The following is a 13380-nucleotide window of genomic DNA, read 5'->3' on the forward strand; positions in this document are numbered from 1 at the left end:
AGACCTTCAGGTATTTTGTTCCACAGGTGGTGAGCATAATAACTGAATATTGCCTCACCCTACTTTGTTCTTGTTCTTGGAACACACAGCACACCGGTTCCATATGACCTCAGAAGTCTAGTTGCTTTATAGGGGTAAACCTAATCAACCGTGTATATTGGTTCAAGGCCATTAAAGCAGTAATGTGAAGTAATTTCATAACATGCCAAATAGGGTCACAATTAAAGTAATTAAACATTGTCCAACAAATAAAGCATGAAAAAATAATTTATATGTTGTAGATTTGACAATATAATTGCGTTTCCGAAGTTCGAGCCTGAAAGGGGACGAACCCGGAAGTGATACGTCACACCGGGAACAGCGATGGCAGCGCTCCATACATACGGCCGCCATACAACGCCCTTCAAACAATGATTCAAACAGCGATATAAGCGATGGATCTCCTCCCTTGTGCTCGATCTAAGTTTTTGAAGAGTTGTAGGAAGAAGAGGAGCTTGGAATTTTATGTTGGACCTAACATGTATTAGCCAGACGCTAATCAGGATGCAAACAATGTGCCTAGACTACCTGACATGGAATGGATACAAGACCCATCGAGATTACAAGATTGGTAAAATATAGGCCGTTATTATTTTCATGATTTGAAGATGCAGGCATTTGCACATAATTTTATGTTTTTGTCTATCTGATGACATCGTTAAAAAAAAAAAAAAGACTTCATGTTCATTTTGGCAGATCCGGCAGCTCTCGTGCATATAATATAAAAACGTTGGGGGGAAAGAAGGAGATGAGTCGTTGATGGCTTTCTCCACTTTATTGTGCCAACAATATGAAAACAAAATAATAGCGGACTGCCGCCACATTCGACCGCGAAGTTTAGCTTCTCGCTGAAGCTGATCTCCTCCTCGCCTCCTACTACTCCAGCGTCTCTTAAACGGATCGTGCATAGTGTCTTGTTATGAGCTTTTTGTTTACAAATGTATCGAACACACGACGTGCTGACAACTTTGTTTCTCTATTAACACATGAAGCTAACAGTAAGAACACAGCTCGGCACAGCTCCCGGCAGGAAGTGGCATCTAATGGCGTGAGGAAATGTAGTTTTTTCACACAAGCGAACAGATTACGAAGCACCACTTCAGTGTTGTCCCGAGACTACATTTCCCATGATTCACTGCGTGACTTGAGCCGCTCGCTGATTCGCTGCGAGATTGACTCAATGCCAACACGCTAAATTGTCACCTGTCAGGGGCTCTCGCGAAGCAAACTAGAAGGCTATCAAGTGATCACCGTGAAAGAAACGCCGAACCGTACAAAAGCAATGCAATGCTTGAAGCATGAAGGTGGAAATACATAATACAAATACAAATAAATGTGCACAAACTTACCGCCGGTGTGTGTCTCTTACTACAATGCGACCGTGAATTACCGCGACGCCGACCCGCTTATGTGCACATCCACAACCCTTTCCCGACTGACAGTGGACTAACCCTTTCGGACAAGATCGTAGATGAGGCACAATTTAAACACTCTTAACCTAGCGAATGCAACAACAGCTATGATCAGGGATTGCCACGAGTTAACTTTCGGCTAATGTCGCTAGCTTCTACTGTTCATTCCACAGCAGTTGGCAGCTCTGCTTTGAAAAAGTCATCAGTTATCTATACAAAAATCACACTTACTTTTTGGCAAATCCTTGATCATAAGCAGACCGGTTAAGGAAGCCGGCATCTTCGAAGTGTTTGCAGCAGAGAACACTACTCAATGATGGCGTGAAATTCATTCGCTTCGTGCGAACAAAAGATGTCCATTTACGTGCCCTGCTATCCTTTGGCCACTCATACAACTTTTCGTTTGAGTGAGAACAAAACATCGCCACACACCGCCGTGGGATCTTACCGAGAAGCAATGCAACAAACAATACTGTTCTATGGCGGACTTCCCTCGCACTTCTAGGTGTGACGTAATTTCCGAAGATTGCCGAAGAAAAGCATTTTCGTTGTCAAGGGCGTTGCTATGGGTTAAACAAAGAATCTGGAAGGGTTGCGTGAAAAAAAAAAAACGAAAATATGCTTATAACTGTTTAGCCATTGATATTATTCAAAAACATGGTTGGCCAACCTTAGTTCACATTACTGCTTTAAGTGTTTAGTAGACCAACAGTATGATATTTATGGTCTATCTTTTGACTCTCAAGAAGCCAGTGTAACGATTTCATGACAGGTGTATTACGGTCCAGTTTTCTTGTATTTCTAAGGACCCAGACACCAGCATTCTGGATTACTTGCAGCATCCTGACTGATTTTTTTGTTGGGACCTGTAAATACCCCCGTGTAATAATCCGTATTAGAAATGAATGCATTGGAATAGTTTTTCCTATGTCTTGTTTGGAAAGAAGCCCCTTAATTTTGGCTATATATTTAGGTGGCGATAGGCAGATTTAGTAATGAATTTTAGATTGCTGTTGAGCTCAGGTCTGAGTCAATAGGATTTATAGCTTGGTTTGCAGCAGTCAGTGACATTGAGTCAAGGTAAGCTCTGACCTTTGATTTTTCCTCTTTTAGCCCAAAAATGAACACATCTGTCTTTCCTGCATTTATGAAATTCTGGCACATCAAATCATTGGGCTGATTAATACATTTACTCAATGAGACGAAGGGACTATAGTCATGAGAGCACAGAAATGTTGAGTTTTGTGTCATCTGCATAGTAACTATAGGAGATGTTGTGATCTGAGCTAGAGGAAGCATATGGATGTTAATTAAAGTGGTCTTAGATTGGAATACAGTCTGTTCAAAAGTTTGGGGCCACCCAGACAATTTTGTGTTTTACATATGATACAAAGGTGGGAAATATTGATTTTTAGTCAACACTATTTGAATGCTTCTTATGACAGTGTCATACGATTATCACAATCATGACATGACAGATGTCATGAACATGAATGAATGCTTATGACAGATGTCATCAAGTGTCCTAAAACTAAACTTAAACCAAAGACATTTGAATCAATGGGAACCTTGGATCAGAAGTGACATAATTTACTGAATGACAATTGAAAAGACTATGCGGAGTTTTTACTTTTTTACTCGCTACTGCCTCCTTCGGCCTAAAGTGTAACTACAGCTCATACATGGTGCGCATGATTTTATGAGCAGAAACAAAGCTACAAGCGTTTGGCCCATCGAATCAGCACCTGAAACAGTGACAAGTCGTAAGTGGGTTAGAAAAGTGTTTTGTCAAGTGGAGACTAGGTGGAGGCTCGGTAAACCAGCGCTGCTGCAACCGAATTGTAAATTGACGGGCACAGGAACTTATTTGCCATGAGTGGTCGACCTGAACCCTGTCTACAAAAAGGTAACAAAAAATGCTTTTTGGGGCAGTTTTAGTTAAAATGTCAGGATCGTGTACTCATCAGGGCATGGGTGGAGCATGCATTAGGAAAAAAATAATTTCATATTTACTCTAAAAATCCTTTATAGTCCCTTTAAAGCCATGTGTCATAAGCATTCATCCATATTCATGACAGGTGATGATCATGAAAAAAAAAAAAAAAAAAAAAACAATCACCGAATCTCAAACCTGTTAAGCTATTGTGGGAGCAGCTTGATGGTATGCTAAGCAAGAAGTGCTCATTGTCACAGTTGGTTCACACCATTAAACTCCAAGGCACTAGACAAAACTCTGTGTTGGGATTCCAAAATGCAGGTTTATTGTCAGTGGCACGAGATGACAAGGGCTCTTTGAGGTATGCACAATGGCTACCAAAATATCCTCACACAAGTGGCCAACATGGCAGCAAAAAGCACGGATTATCTATCAGGGAGTTTCAAAATGTCTTCTTACTGTATCTCAGCCCAAGTGATGCTCTGGCACATGACAAGACAGAAGAGGGGGAAAAAAGGACTAGGTGTATAGGTGGGTAATTGGGAGAGGCAAAGACAACACTGACATACTGCACACACACCAATGAGGAACACACTAAGACATAACAGGAAGTAACCTACTAACAATGTTATGTGACACTCGACAAAGAAATTCAATTTGTGTGTGTGTGGGGGGGCTTTCTGGAAGAGTGGGGTGAAATTTCTCTACAATACATATTTTTTGGACTGTAAGGCACTCCATCAACGAAGGCACATCAATTTAAGCGCGTAGGTTTGGATTGGGACAGTAGGGACATAACACTACCAACTTTTCTTGATGCTCAAATTGTCCCCACCAGCTTTTAAGCAAACTTATTTGCATTATATAATGAGTTCAGATATATAGCTAATTTAGATTGCCTTACAATATGTTGTAAGGATAAAATTAACCCTACTATTAATCGGTGAATTATTGTTATTATGTCCAGACTTACATTTACCATTTTTCACTTGCTGAATCTGCCGGTCGATTTTTTTACCCTCAAACACATGTTTGATTTGCTGATGACTTGCATTTATTTAAAATGTATTTATTTATTTCTACATTTTTATTTAAAAATATTTTTATTTGCAGCCTATATAGAAATTTTCAGATCATCATACATTAATCATAAACAAGATAAAAAGCTTTCATTTTTGGTTGAGTTTGGCTGTGCTTGTGCAGTTGTGTTTTACCTGAAGGAAGGCTAAATTTTTATTCATTTTGTTATAACAAGACGAAGAAGTTTTTTCACCTATATTTAAATCATTTATTAAGACAATGTTGAGTGGTCTTAAGACAAATGTTTATTTTTTGTATTCCTGGATAGTTAAAGAGATTATAAACAAGTTTATAATAAAACATTTTTGTGTATGTTAATATAATTTACTGTATGTTCAAATATTGTAAATTGTAAACTGGTCCGTTCTTCTTCCATCGGTGCCAGACATGGTCAATTACAATGCAAAATAGTTTTTAGAGTACATTACACCAATGCTCGTCTCGCAAAAATGTACCCCACCATCATTGACAGCTGTAATAGATGTAAACAATCGCCTGCTGATCATACACATATGGTTTGGTCATGTCCTAATGTCGCTAGTTTTCGGCACCAAATTTTTGATTCACTGGAAAATGTGTTTTGCACAAACTTGGGGAATGATCCATCCGTAACACTTTTTGACTGCCCTCCTTTATCACCTGTTTTATCAGAACCAATACAACATGTAATTGCTTTCACGACCCTACTAGCGAGATTTCCTATTGTGCATTAGTGGAAACGTGCACTTCCTCCATCACATAACAGTTGGTTTAAAGGGGTTCTGACTCATTTTAGGTTAGAGAAGATTAGATTCTCACTTTCCGGTGGGGGAAGTACCCTTCACAAAACCTGGCAGCCCTTCAGAGATTACCTGGATGGATTTATAATCTCTCCAGAAAGCAACTAAATGCCCTGTCCTTTTGATTACCGTATTGGCCCGGATATAAGACGGTGTTTTTTGCATTGAAATAAGATTGAAAAAGTGGGGGTCGTCTTATATTCGCGGTCTAGACGTTATACCTATTCACGACGCTAGACGGCGCCAGATATCATTGAAGCGATGTTTTGTCATGGCAGATCTCAGCTACTCTCAAGTTTAACCAGTTTGCATTATTTTATTGCAATATTTTTTCCTTATTCAGATTTGTTTCATGACTACAGTTACAGTTAGACTTCACTTTGATGGTTAATGCAGTTATTGCAATTTTGTTGTTTTGTTCAATAGATTGGTTTATTTACTTTTCAAAAACCAGAAGCCATTCATTTACGAATGTGATTGCACTTTAGTTTAAATATTTAAATGTTCAGATATTAAGATTTGAATGAGGCAAAATAACATGCTTTTTCTCTCAAATATATTGTTATAATCATTTGTTTCAGATGCACTGTAATTATTTTCTGTATGAAAATTAATTTGGTTTGAAAAACTCTTTTTTCAAACTTGAGTCTTGAAAAAGAGGGGGTCGTCTTATAATCAGGGCCGTCTTGTATTCGGGCCAATACGGTAGTTTAAATTAATTTTATTATTTTTTAAACATATTTATCTATGCTTAGTTATTGTGTAATTGAATGCTTACTACTATGCATACTAGTTTAATTTTACAGTTTTAACTTTGTCTACAGACTGCTTACTTCAACTGCACCTAATTTTGCCCTATCTAAGCCGGGAGTCTGTAGCAAAAAAACAGTGAATACCATAAAATGACAGTATCGGTGGTGTGTATAACTTACCTGTGCTGTTTGAATTATTATTAAAGATGCACCGATACCGATACTAGTATCGGCAGGGGGCGACGATCCGGCCCAAAATGGTGGTATCGGTTTTGGCGAGTACCAACAAAGACAGCGCCGATACCATTTACCGGTCCATTTTTATAACATTTGACCGCAGCCTTTTTTTCCTCCTGGCGCTCACTACACTCTGTCTCCTGGCGCTCACTACACTCTGTCTCTGTGTTGTGTGATGACACGTGAACACCAAGCAGCTATCGCTATTGGCCCGCTCCAGACCAATGAGAGCGGGCCAATAGCCACTCGTAACCAATGACAAGGCCGCTTTTTCATACGGAGGAAAAACAAACGAGGAGAAATGGCGGCGGTTCGGCAAGTATTTCAAAATAAAAATCCCGTCGATTAAAATCAATGGCTGAATGCAAGATTTGCTGTCTGAAAGTTTCGAGATGTGGAGTTAAATCGGCCAATTTCAATGCCTCGAACCTGATAAAACATTTGAAGACGAAATGTGAACGAACACAGCGAGTTTGAGCCTGCAAGAGCAGCACTGCTATCCGGAGGAAGGGCGCTGGACCGGAGCAACTATCTCTGGTCAGTTCACTACGTCTACTTTACTTTTGTGTTTTACTGAAAGAACTGCCACAGTAATTTGGGAACTGTTTCCAAAGTAGGGTTGCCACCTTTCAGAAATAGAAATAAGGGACTCCCCCCTCCCGAAAAAAAGGAGGCTAATAGAGAGACGGGATGCTGTGGTAAATTATTATTACATATAATTGTTAGCGTCCGCAAATGCGGAAACAAGGTTGGAACTCGAAGCAGACAACAAGCGGGGCATACGTACAAGGGTTTAATGATTGCAAACAAAAAATAACACGCGATCGTGGGATAGAAGAAATAACAAAAGGAGTCCGTGACAGCAGGTCGACGGAGCTCAATACTACAAACTCGAAGGTAAACTAAGACGATAGGCAGCGAGCCAAAAAGCCAAAATAAAAACACTCAAATACCTGCACAGGGTAGAGGTTACAAACGAGAGTAGCACACTAACAGAAAAAAACCCAATGCAGGGGCATAACAAGCAAATGTAGCGAGACTATAGTGTGAGATGTCAAATGGCGATCAGCAATGCAAATATCTTTGAGATCTCCCGTGCTTAAATGCTGCGCTGATGAGCCTCCATTGGTTTCAGGTGCGATGTCAGGAACGCCCCACGACCAGCCCAGCAACAAAACACAATCTAACCAGCAGCAGAATGTGACAATAATTTCATGAACGTTGCACTGTTTGGCTTAAAAAAAAAAGGTTTTAAAAAAAGTGTATTCACTTCATTCAGAGTTTATTATTATGAATTTATTTTTACTTTCTTACTGTTGGGCTAGCATTATACATGTTTTATTAATTTCACAAATGTAGCACTATTTTGGCCTTTGAGAGCCAAAGGTTTATTCAACTATTGTCTACTAGGGTTTAGTAGACTATTCACTTTGCACTAGTCTTTTTCCTATTTTGCAAAGGTAAGCAACGGCCTGACAAAGCCTTGATAGCAATGATTTCACATACAATTATGTAGATCTTTGGAAAAAAAAAAAAAAAAAATATATATATATATATATATATATATATATATATATATATATATATATATATATATATTAGGGCTGTCAAAATTATCGCGTTAACGCGCGGTAATTAATTTTTTTAATGAATCACGTTAAAATATTTGACGCAATTAACGCACATGTCCCGCTCAGACAGTATTCTGCCTTTTGGTAAGTTTTACAGCAAGGCTTTTTGTGCTGTCTAACAGCGAACTCTTGTGGTCGCTTTGCGACATGGTTTATTGTTGTCTTGCCAGTTCAGTATGGCTGCACGACGTCTCGGGCTGACGCCTACATTGTAATGTTGTGCTTATATGATCCTTGGACAAGATTTGTCCGTAAGTATGGTTGTTGTAAAGAATGTACATATTATGTTAGTAAGCGAAATGTTATATTTTTTGTTTGAGACGCTTTTTGTTTATGTTCAGTGAACCTGTATAGCGTGCTAAGCTAACGTTGTTGCTAATGCAATGCTTGTGTACTTTTTTTTGTAGTTTTATGACGGTCTAAAGAGGACAATGGTTTGAGGCTATTTTATTAATAAATCAGACGAAAAAGGAAGAAGTCTGATTATTAAGGCGTCGTTCACTAGCTGTCTAGCTTTGGAAAAAGTAGACGCTTCGGAGTGAGGACAGCATAGGCAGATTTAAATGACAGTAGAGTGAAATGCCCACTACAGTCCTTATGTACCGTATGTTGAATGTATATATCCATCTTGTGTCTTATCTTTCCATTCCAACAATTTATTTTACAGAATATATATATAATTTACAGAAAAATATGGCATATTTTATAGATGGTTTGAATTGCGATTAATTGCGATTAATTAATTTTTAAGATGTGATTAACGCGATTAAAAATTTTAATCGTTTGACAGCCCTAATATTATATATATTATATATATATATATATATATATATATATATATATATATATATATTAGAGCTGTCAAAATTATCGCGTTAACGGGCGTTAATTTAAAAAAAAAAAAATTAATCACATTAAAATATTTGATGCAATTAACGGATGCACTGAATGACCAGCTTGCACATTGCCTCAAACAGATTTCAATGGACATTAAGAGTGAAGAGAATGCCACTGGCCGCTTGGGGGCAGCGCCGTTCCATACTAATGTTATTTCTTCTAAACGTGGGAGAATTAGTAGTTGTGAGATGTTTATGCTGTATGCACAATGCAATGCAAATTGCTATTTGTGCTCCACACATACTTCGGTAAGTTTTCTTTCTTTTAGTGGCAATTATGTGTCTCTTGTTGTATTTTGGGTAAGATATGTACAGATATATATATTTTATAAAGGCGAGTGGACACAGGCGTTCTTTGGACCGCGCCGTTTATTGGCATAAGCTTCTCCTTCACAACAAACATAAGTATCGTTTTGTGAAAGCACAACAAAAACAATATTCCTATCTCTTTCTCAAAAAAATAATGTTCACAAAAAGAAAAACCCTTCAGTCTATAGTAATGAGGCCCTATTCTCACAGTTAAACAACAATGCAAAATGAACTGGCATTCCATATCAAAATAGCTATGCAAAATACACGTAAAACTTACTCAGACTTTGGTCACTCTATTCTTATTATTGTTATTTTTATTCTTATTATTATTATATTAACTCTACTTTTGATTGAAAATTTTACAAATTTTATTAAAACAAAAACATGAAGAGGGGTTTTAATATAAAATTACTATAACTTGTAACTATAACATTTGTCTTTTAAGAACTACAAGTCTTTCTATCCGTGGATCACTTTAACAGAAAGAATGTTAATAATTCAATTTGTGGATTTATTGTTACAATAAACAAATACAGTATTTATGTACAGTATGGTGTATGTATATATCCGCCTTGTGTCTTATCTTTCCATTCCAACAATAATTTACAGAAAAATATGGCATATTTTATAGCTGGATTGAATTGTGATTAATTGCGATTAATTGCGATTAATTAATTTTTAAGCTGTAATTAACTCGATTAAAAATGTTAATCGTTTGACAGCCCTAATATATATATATATATATATATATATATATATATATATATATATATATATATATATATATATATATATATATATATATATATATATATATATATATATATATATTTATATGTATAAACGAGGTGGTATCGGTATGGTATCGGCCGATACTGCACAGCCAGGTATCGTATCGGGGCCAAAAAATGGTATCGGTGCAACACTAATTATTATTGTGTATTTTTGTGTGGTTTAAGGGGAAACAGGCAGTGAAATAATTATTCCTGTGCTGCAGAACATAGAGGGTTCGTGCCCAGTTTACAACCACAATTGCTCTTTCTGAAGGATAAACTGGAGATGAAGATGATCAGGGCTGAAGTTTAGGAGTCTTACAAAGGGAATGTTTGACTAGCTGTAAATGAATTAATAACAAGTGGGAAATAGTCTTATTCACTTGCACGTGACGTTAGTGCCCTATGATGGCTGTCAGTCATTTGAGGGTGCACCTCTCGCCTAATGGCAGCCAACCGCTGTGTACTCAGGTAAGTGCAGTGTAGAAAAACCTTACCATTGATAAAGGATAGCTAGAAGAACGAAAAGATCACCACTAAATGCTCTGGTAGTATTTTTTTCTTGTTTCTTTCTATCTAGGTATATTTTTGTATTCTAAACAAAAAAATATATATGTGAACAGTGAGGGACACACTGTGGTTTTGCAAATAAGCATTATTGGGCGTGTAGTTTTTTTTTTTTTTTTTTAGAAATAATTTCAAACGTTTTATTATTTTTGTTTCAATAAAAATTAATAATTAATAGTTAACCGCATACAGTATGCATGTATTATTATATGGAAAAATACATAGAATACATACAAATACATGTTTTTCAATAAAAACCAACATCAAAGTACAACTTTCACAATATTTTTCAGAAAGATCTAGGCGGTTTGATCCTCAACTACAAAGGCTGGTTCTTAGAATGCGGAATGTGAGAAGTTCTGATTAGATATAACCAGGGCCACCTTCATGCACAGCTTGATCTCTGATACTACGCTTCTACTCTGGAGTTGCCCAAACCCCCTAACGCTCAGTGCCTCCATATTTGGGTTCACTCCAGTGGATGAGAGGGTAGCCTCCCTCCTGGTGGTGGGACATGTCCTGAGTGTTGTATTTGCTTATCCACCAAACGGCAGTACAGAGAACACACCCTTTTTGGAGTCCTTGGAGGGGGTGCTGAACAACACCCCTTCTTGTGACTCTCATTCTGCTTGGGGACTTCAATGTTGACGTGGGCAATGACAATGAGACATGGAGGTCAATGAGTGGAAGGAATGGCCTTCCGATCAGAACCCAATTGGTGTTATTTAATTGGACGTCTGCACTTGTTTCGGATTATCCATAATGGACGCAATGTTCAAGCATAAGGGTGTCCAAACGTAGGACCAGGACACCCTCGGCCGCAGTTGTAGAGCTGCTGTAGATCTGTCAACTGATCAACACCTGGTGGTGAGTTGGCTCCAATGGTGGCGGAAGATGCTGGTCCAGCCCAGGAGACCCAAAGGTTTTGTGTGTGTCAACTGGGAATGCCTGGCAGAGTCCCTGTCAGAAGGTGCTTCAACTCCTCAGCCTCCCTGGTTAGGTTTATTCGGGGACACTCAAGAGGAGGGTCCGTCGGGAAGTCGAATCTCGGATTGTGGAGGAGCAGAATGGTTTTGATTAATGATCACTGGTTAACTGGGACAAGGGAATGCAAAATGGATAAGGATTAGGAAAGGAAACAAAATTACTCCTTCGTAGTGCAAAAATAGCTTTGTGACTGAGTTCCTCTTTATTTTCCTCGCCACATGAACTTGCTGTGCTCATTTGTGTTCCAGCAGTTAGGAAAAAAAGTCTGCAATGTTGGTCAAAAGGGTCATTGCATCATACTATGTGCTTTTAATATGGTGGTTGAGTAATTATAGTTTGAACTTTGAGCATTTTTAACCCATTCAACATGCTTTAAATCATGGTGTTTTGTCTAGTATTTAAAATATATATTTAATAGTGCTATGTTAATCAGGCTTACTCAATCAACTAATCAAGTAATGATTTTGAAGACCTCCTGTGCTGTTTGTTTAGCGCCATGGTAACTTGGCTCTTTCAAATGCTTTTCTGATGTTTTGAGCTGCATTCAAAGCTCAGAAGCATGCAGTAGAAAATTTGGCTATATTGACAAAGCATGGCAGAAAAAGGTGATTAGACTCTTGGTCATTGCTGTTCAGCCATCATCCTATAAAGATGGAAATGACGAAAATCAGCCTTGGTGTTGACAATGGGAAAAAAAAGCCTCAAATGACAAGCACCAATTTCTACCAATTGGTAACATGATTGAGATGTGATTACCAACCTAGTATGGGTAATTAACACTTTTGCTAGAAACATTTCGGCAATTGTACCCTTAAGCCTTGCATGGGGTGCTGGTGACGCACTGTGAATGATTCATAATTCACACATTAAAGGACCTGCATTATTGACTTCCATATTGAATAAAATAATCTGGTGAGCATTACAAATATTACTGTAAAGAAGAATTGCTGGTTATTTGTTTTTTAATTACAGGGTCGTCAATAAAAAAGATTTGTTTGAATAACATTATCCTTCAAAGTGACATTTCAAATAAAATTCATGCTTTTCAAATGCCAATGTACGGTGCCTATCACAAGTATCAACACACTTGGCTGCTTTCCCCTTTTACTACATTCGTAAATCAATCGGTAAAATAAATGGAATTTTAACACAAAAAAACAGATTTCTACAGGGCAAAGTCAATGAAATAAAAATATTAGGGGTGTCAAACGATTAAAATTTTTTAATCGAGTTAATTACAGCTTAAAAATTAATTAATCGTAATTAATCGCAATTAATCGCAATTCAAACCATCTATAAAATATGCCATATTTTTCTGTAAATTATTGTTGGAATGGAAAGATAAGACACAAGATGGATATATACATTCAACATACGGTACATAAGTACTGTTATTTCTTTATTATAACAATAAATCAACAAGATGGCATTACAATTATTAACATTCTGTTAAAGCGATCCATGGATAGAAAGACTTGTAGTTCTTAAAAGATAAATGTTAATACAAGTTATAGAAATTTTATATTAAAACCCCTCTTAATGTTTTTGTTTTAATAAAATTTGTAAAATTTTCAATCAAAAAATAAACTAGTAGCCTGCCATTGTTGATGTCAATAATTACTTACACAATGCTCATGGGTGCTGAAGCCTATAAAATCAGTCACACCCAAGCGCCAGCAGAGGGCGGCAAAACTCCGAAAAACACAACAAGTACACCTTTCACTGTGCTTTCATTTTAATCTGTTTGAGCGGGGCATTTGTGCGTTAATTGCGTCAAATATTTTAACGGGATTAATTAAAAGAATTAATTACCGCTCGTTAACGCGATAATTTTGACAGCCCTAAAAAATATATAAATGAAAATAATTGTTTGCTTAATTATTCAGTATTTTGGAGATGCACCTTTGGCTGCAATCACAGCAGTGAGTCAGTGGGGATACGTCTCAAGACTCTCAATCAGTCTTGTACATGTGTCCACT

This window comes from Corythoichthys intestinalis, chromosome 1, assembly GCF_030265065.1.
Source record: "Corythoichthys intestinalis isolate RoL2023-P3 chromosome 1, ASM3026506v1, whole genome shotgun sequence".
Lineage (NCBI taxonomy): Eukaryota > Metazoa > Chordata > Actinopteri > Syngnathiformes > Syngnathidae > Corythoichthys > Corythoichthys intestinalis.